Source organism: Halyomorpha halys, unplaced genomic scaffold (genome assembly GCF_000696795.3).
Source record: "Halyomorpha halys isolate HHAL.00 unplaced genomic scaffold, Hhal_1.1 Scaffold1347.1, whole genome shotgun sequence".
NCBI classification, from domain to species: Eukaryota; Metazoa; Arthropoda; class Insecta; order Hemiptera; family Pentatomidae; genus Halyomorpha; species Halyomorpha halys.
This window is the reverse complement of record NW_027115535.1, coordinates 45,608-53,278: the sequence shown is the minus strand read 5'-3', so window position 1 is coordinate 53,278 and position 7,671 is coordinate 45,608.

The following is a 7,671-nucleotide window of genomic DNA, read 5'->3' as shown; positions in this document are numbered from 1 at the left end:
AGCACTAGTTCAGGTTATATTATTTAATTTTTATAAACTGCTGCTTAAATTGGTTAATAAAAACCAATTGATATTTTTTAGACATAATTTCCACCAATATCCTTCGTATTTAATTTAGTTATTTTAACTAGTTAAATAAATTTTTTTTTTCAGAATATTTCGGAGATAAAAACTTTTAAAACAGGTATAGAAACATACATCTCTGGTATTTAATAAAAACTATTGTCGAATTATTTTATAATATCAACATAAATATTTTAGTTTAAAAGCCGTTTATTTTCGAAGTATTCCAATTAGGGTATTATAAGAGAATAGTAAATATTTAAGAAATTATTAAAAAGTCAACAAATAAAGTATTTAGGATATGATTTGGAAATTTATTTAAAAATACCGTCACGAATTTACCTTGGATTCAGTTCAATAGTTAAGGAAAAATAGTTTTTCGGCCAATTATTTGCGACCAATTCTTTAAAATTTTAAAAAATATATCGATATATAAAGTCGAATTAATTAAAAAGTAATTTGTAATTATCAGCATAAATATATTAATTTATATTAGATATAGTTTATAAAGCATTAAATTTTCGAAGTTTAAAATTGAAGTATTATTATAGTGCATATTTAAGTGATCATTAAAAAAGTCTACTAAAAACTAGGAGTTTGAGTAAGATTGACGTAAAAAAAAGAACATTAACTGATTTGGACTCAGCTATTTTTTTTTTTTCAAATTACCATAAATATGTTTTTTCTTATTTAAAACATATAAAAAAATTAAAGAGCAATATATTTCTTTTCAATTAATTTTTATTAAAATTGTCTTTTGAAATTGTTTGAGGAGAGAGTAGAAAAAAAAGTATGATAACACAGAAGATAAAAGGAAATTAAACATTTTATTTCTTTTAGTGTCTCGGCTTGAAATAATTAAAAAAATAAATGAGCAATAAATTATGCAATTGAGGAAGTGAGTGTTATTTCATATCAAGTGTAATATTCTAGAAGGTATGTTCCGGTATTACACAAGGGAATTACATAGTTAGTAAACAAATTCTCTAAACTATCATTAATTCATAATATTGGTTTAACGAATGCCTTACGAATTCTAGCATTTATTTTTAATTTTCAATTAAGATATCGATGAAAGTTTAAAGTTATAAAATATATATGTTTTTGAATCATTATCATCAAGAAAACATGTTATTTCATACATATAAATATTTTTCTTTTCATATCATCCCTACGAACAGATCGAGGGTTTGTTATGCTTTTATCATAGTATATTGATATTTAAATATAAATCAATATTTAAATATCAATATACTATCAATCTATTTTTTTTCTTTTTATTAAGTTATATCTGTGTTATTAATAATTACTGCAAGGTTGTTTATGGAATTCAGTTTAATTTTTTAGGCAGGAAAAAAACAAGTTGTCCTTAGAAAGTTTATTTAGAATTCTTAAAACCCTAAAGCGTCTTAAGTTTAAGGAAATTAAATAAAAAATGAAAAACTAGTTTTGGCCCGGTTTTATTTTTATTTTATTAAATTTTTATTGTTATTGTTTTGTAATTAAATTAATCATTTATCCCTAAAAAAAAAAGTTTGATACTGATGTAGTTTGCTATGTATCATATCTTATGTATATACACATACACACATTTTATATTCTATTACTTCTATTTTTTTTTTTTTTTTTTTTTTTTTTATAAATGTCAGGGATCAAATGAGAGAATAACCCATTTCTAATTAATGAGGAAACAATGAAACGTTATCAAAGGAGGCGGGGTCTGGGACCTGCGCTATCTCGTCGAGCCCTCCGTGACATCAGCTGTCTCATTGGCACCAATTCCAACAGATTTGCCCACTCCGCGCTGTTTATTTTAGATATCATTATTTTGATGGATTGGCAAACAGATACCAGACTTTGAACAACATGCACTTATTTACCAAAGTCAAAATAACATTATTGACGCACTGTTGCTAATACAAGTCCAAAATCCTTCAATTATGCGATTAATGTTATATACGTTTATATTTAGAATTTTATTAAATATTCTACTAATATATATGTTCTACTAATATATGGAATATGTTCCTGTATAGATATAATCGTAATCTGTAGCTACTCCTAAAACCATTATATCAACTAATTTAAGTCACTTTTTGTTATAATTATTTACTCCAAAATCCACATTATTCAATCAGATTTCGAAAATTAGAATTGAAAAAGTGATTTCCAAACTCGGGTTTGTGAATTCACATTCAGCATTTGTATATTACAATATTGTTGTCAAATATCGGCTCTGTGCAAAAAATATAACATTTGTCACATTACATTTTTTTTTTAAGCGACCACAGTCCACCATACCTCCGTCACGTAGTTGTCGTTTAGTACGAAAATTTGGTTTATAAACTAGTCATAATAGTCAAAATGTCGAAATCTTCAAAAATTGCATATAGCAGAGATATTGGTTTGACAACGGTATTATGCAAAACTGCGCCGCAGGAAATCCGATTTTAATTCATTTGAAGCCTCATTTATGACCATTGCGTGGTTTTGGTTCAGACTCAAAAAACTTTAATAAAATTTAAATAAGTGAAAGCTGATATTTAGTAAAAATACAAAAATATGTTTGCTCAAAAACTTTTTAAAAAGCAATGGTACTCCTTGCTTAGAACTAGTTGAATTGAGCTGGAGACCAGTTCACCGTTTGAAAATTATCGGAAGAGGTGGATTGAATCATCTCATCGTCCTAATGACAATGCAATCCTCGGCTAGTCCGAACCAGATTGCGGTGGAACTCGGCCGGTATCCTTCCTCACGTTCAGAGTTAGTTGAATCCACTAAATAGGAAATTCTAATCTCGTCTTTTAAGAATGAATTGAAGAAATGAATGAAACCGTTGGGATGAGTTTAGTAATTGGTTGGATCTATTGCATCAATGGCATTTCATGTTGGAAAGCAATGAAGCAATGTGGTCGCCATGCCCTCGGCGCGGTGAAAGGTTCCGTACTTTTTGGAGAGATCGTGTAGACCCTGGTGTCAGCTGTTTTCAGAGGGGAAGAGAAACCATGACTTCCTTAAATTGTGATATACGAGTATTTTCAAATAAAAAAAAAAAAAAATTTATTTAGAGTAAAAAGTAGAATAAAAAATTGGAATCTAGTAGCAATTTAATCGATTAATTAATCTTGTCCATAAAACACTTAAGAAGATTGTAAACAGTTGGATTTTGATATAAGACAGGATTAAATGAGATTTGGACAAATCAGAAAATTTCTAATAAAAAATTAATCTTATTATCAATTATCAGACATTCCCATTAACATTAAATGGTGATTAAAGAATGGTTACATATATTAGAAATATTGAATTTAGAGGATGTTTTAAGAAGATAGCAAAAGGTAAGCTTGAGCGGTATATTTGTATATATTCATTTATCTTCTCTAGGAGGTCAAAAAAAAAAAAGAGGATGTTTTAAGGGTCCATTTCCATATGGCAGCTATCTGTCGTTTAAGTAATATCAGAACTGTGAGAAAGTACGACAGTACTTGTGGACTGAATTATAGTCAATAAATAAATTGATTGAGAAAAAAAAAGTGATGATTAAATGTTACAAACAATAATTTCCTCCATAAATAATAACAAATAGGAAAAATACAGTTAATAAGTTATGTATAAGGCTGGTGTTATATGGTGCAGTTATTCACTGTTGAGGCGTCTACAAATGGATGTTAGTTGTCACAAATGAGGAATTAGTTGAACTATCAATCAAATTCTAATAGTAGAAAAGTAGCGAAACATGGGCTGAAGAAAAAGGTAACTAAAAATTTATTTTTATTAAAGTTAAAGTAGTGAATAACTAAATTTAGGCCAATTAATAATTTATCGACTAAATCATTGTTTTACTATCATGACAGTATTAAATATATATATTACATATGAAAAAGAAACCTTTATATACAAATTTAACTTAAATGTAATAATAACAACTGAGAAGATCAGATTTAAAAAATGAATATTTCGTACTTCTGGGAGTTGTATCTATGTATGTTAATAATGATTAATATTGCAAAAGGTATGAAAATAAATATGATTAAAAAGAAACAACATGGGCTGAAACCTTTACAAAAATGGTTTAAAATATGAGGTAGAAATTGTGGACATAACTTTTTATTAATTTATGAAACAAATTAGTAGAATTAAAAGGACTACTTCCTTTTTTTCCTTTAATTTTTTTTATTATTATCTTAAAATAAATAAAAAGTAAATAGAAATGCAGATCCAAGAATACCCAGGTGTCCAAGAATGGATACCAGCTGAAGGACCAAAACTTTACCCACAAAGAACGGGCAAAGAAATTATAACTAAAATCACATAATTTTTTATTTTATAATAATAAATACCAAATTATAACTTTAATATTGATAAAATATGTTTTAATGTTAAATTGTAGACTTACTCATAATTGTGGCAGCAATACAAACCAGCGAAACAACAGGCTGTGCCTATACGACAGCATCTTCTAGAAACGAGGCAACGCATATAACCCGCTGGTGGTGGCTTCTCTGTTAGTAAAATAAAATATTAAAAATAAATATGTAAATAAGAATACTTATAATTATTTTTGAAATAGAAACATGCAGCACATACAAATTATATTCAGATGCTGAGCTGCCAATACTTCCTGTTTAAAAATTTATTAGATTCCACATTTTCCTAAATTTCCTATCTGAATTGAATAAAATTTAAAATGAATATCATTACAGTATGAAAATCAGTAAAAAGCATCGTATTAATCTGAAAAAAAGTAAAGATTGTGATTTTATTTGAAAAATAATAGATTTGTGGTTATTTAATTTGGATATAGGAAGCATTGGCAGTTCATCATTGATTTATTGATCCCTCTTGCATAATGCATTGCAACTAATTACATAAAACTGATTCAGCACGTTAGCTGTTTGCATCTTATTACCGATGGTAATCTGGTAATATATTTAAAGGGGCCGATTTACTTTCATTATAGGAGTTCGTACTGGTGTACATACTTTTATGAATTCATACTCAGATGACATTATGTGACTATGTATGAGGTGGAGTGATAAGTTTGAAATGCGTCCAAATATATGTATAATAATGCATCCATTGATGTTACCCGTATAGAGTTTGTGGGTACTATAAAACATCACATTTGTATGATAAGTAATGGGCCACATAAGAGAAAGATAAAAAAATGATTTTTTGGATTTTGTATACCATCTTTCCTTATTTCATTTAAGCAGGTCCTGAGGATTTGTTTAGAAAAATCCAAAGGAACACAACATAGGAGGATAAACAACGGTTAGAATTTTTTATAAAAGCTAAATAATTATTAAAATAGGGAAAAACATTATATTCTTAAATATATACTTCATATTGCTATGAATAGTCACTAATATGGATTATCCATTTTTTATTTAATTTCATTTTTAATCTCATAAATATTTGAATATGTATTTTATTTTTTAAAAATAAAAACATTCCTAAATTCGCTTACCATTTCCCATGGTATGAACAATAATTTCACCCAAGGATAGGCTAGCGTTGCGAAGACCAAATTTAGGTTCCTCAGCACCCGCTAGCCTTTGGTGCAGGCATAAGAGAACTGATAAAATGAGCAGAGCTAATGCCATTTTTGCGAATTTTAGGAAATGGTACCTCTTCACTGAAATCTGAGGCTTTTATACTCTTTATCTTTGGCCGTTATACCTAGATTATGGCTAATTGTTGATATAGATTAAATTATCGATTAAAACAGGATAGTCTGGGTGGCTAATCTCTTGTTTATTATAACTTTTGATGATACGGTGTTATACCATGGATATTAAATAATTTAATTGTCCACTCTCTGTAGCCGTGGCAGTAACGACAAGATAGAAATTTTACTTAATTATTATAAAATTTACAATATGATATAGCCTACACTTAAATAAAAACTAAATCTGAACCGCTACAACCCAGGAATGGTCAGGGGTGCAGTACTTAGTAAGGAAATACTATTACTAGTCCAAAGGTTGAGCAAGGAGGTGATTTGATTAGACCACACTTGACCCACAGATTTTTTCCCAATTAAGGGTACCCACTTTAAGGGGCTGGATAGACCATGGAAAGCTCTCGAACCCACAAGGTTGACTCATGGCTGCAGTAACAGAATAAATAATTATCTGTCACAGCCGGATTCAAACACAGGTGCTTGGAGTTAGTAGCACAGTGCCTTACCACTGAGTCATGTCGCTCCCTCCATCCGAGTCATGTATACCCTTATATAAAAATTATAAATAAAATAAAAATTGTAAACATAATTTATAATATACCTTAGTAGTATAACATTTATGTTTAATAATTATTAAATTATCAGGATTTTAGATTTTTAGGTATAACGAAGTTAGGTTTTAGTCACAACCCGGTGTTTCGGCTCGGAGAATTGGGCCTTCATCAGGGCTGAAATACATTAATGATGTATAATTCTGTCTCATTCATTTTCATTTTACTTTATCCCTTTTAGTTTCTTAATTTGTACTTTCTTTAATATTTTTTCTCTTTAGCACTCTGACTTTGACTTCCATTAAAATAGCCTTTACGAAGCCCTGCAATGTGGGGAGAAACGTTGCCTCAAATAAAAATAGTTATTATGATTTGAGTTTAATTTGACCGCACCTGGACCATATTCCATTTATTGCTACACACGGTCAATCAGCAATCTTCCATCATTAAATGACTATAGTTGAAATTACTCCTTTCATGTGTTGGTAAGAGAATGTAAAATTATTATTGTCATAATAAATATGAAGTTAAATATTAAGTTTTCTGGAATTTTTGGCTTTCCAACAGCATATTGTAAATCAATATTACTACTGTAATTTCAAAAATTTGTTTTCCACCTTGGTAAATGTTTCTTCTTTAATTAATTTGCCAAAGTCTTTCATAGTTTATATTTATCATTTTTTATTACTAATAACAATCAGAGAAGATTAATTATGTAATATAAACAAAATTAAAAGTACTTTAGAGGAAACCATTTTGAAAATTTGGCATTTAAGCCCTGTCAGATAGTTCAGTCAGAATCGGACCAAGCTCATATTAAAGACATTTCATTGTACATTGAGAATAATTTGGGACATTTTGGAGAAAATGGTAAAGAAGTGTAAAATCAATGATATAATGACACTTTCCCTAAGTTGATTTTAACAAAAACGTTAGTGTAGCATCCCATATATCTATCTTAAATAGGTAATTTCAGTTTAATAAAACTAATCATTTGTGAGAAAACTGACCAGACACCTTGTGACATTGATGATGTTCTAATGAAAATGAGATGAATCAGATGCACATAGGGTGACAGAAGCTTTTAGTACAAGAGCCACGAAGAAAAAAAAGGCAGTTATCTCACTCCAATTTTTGATTACTTCCATAAAAACTATGTATAATTATTAGTCAAAATTGATGGGTCTGCCAAGTATAGGTAGGGGGAATAAATAATGGCGGCTGTTTCAAAATCTTAAAAAAATATTGATTTTTCATTCGGAGCTCTATATCTTAAAAACTACTAACAACACTAGCAAATCTAAGAGAACATTATTTAAAGAAGAGTAAATTTGCTGAAATATTAGCCCTAAAAGAGCTATTTACGTCCAA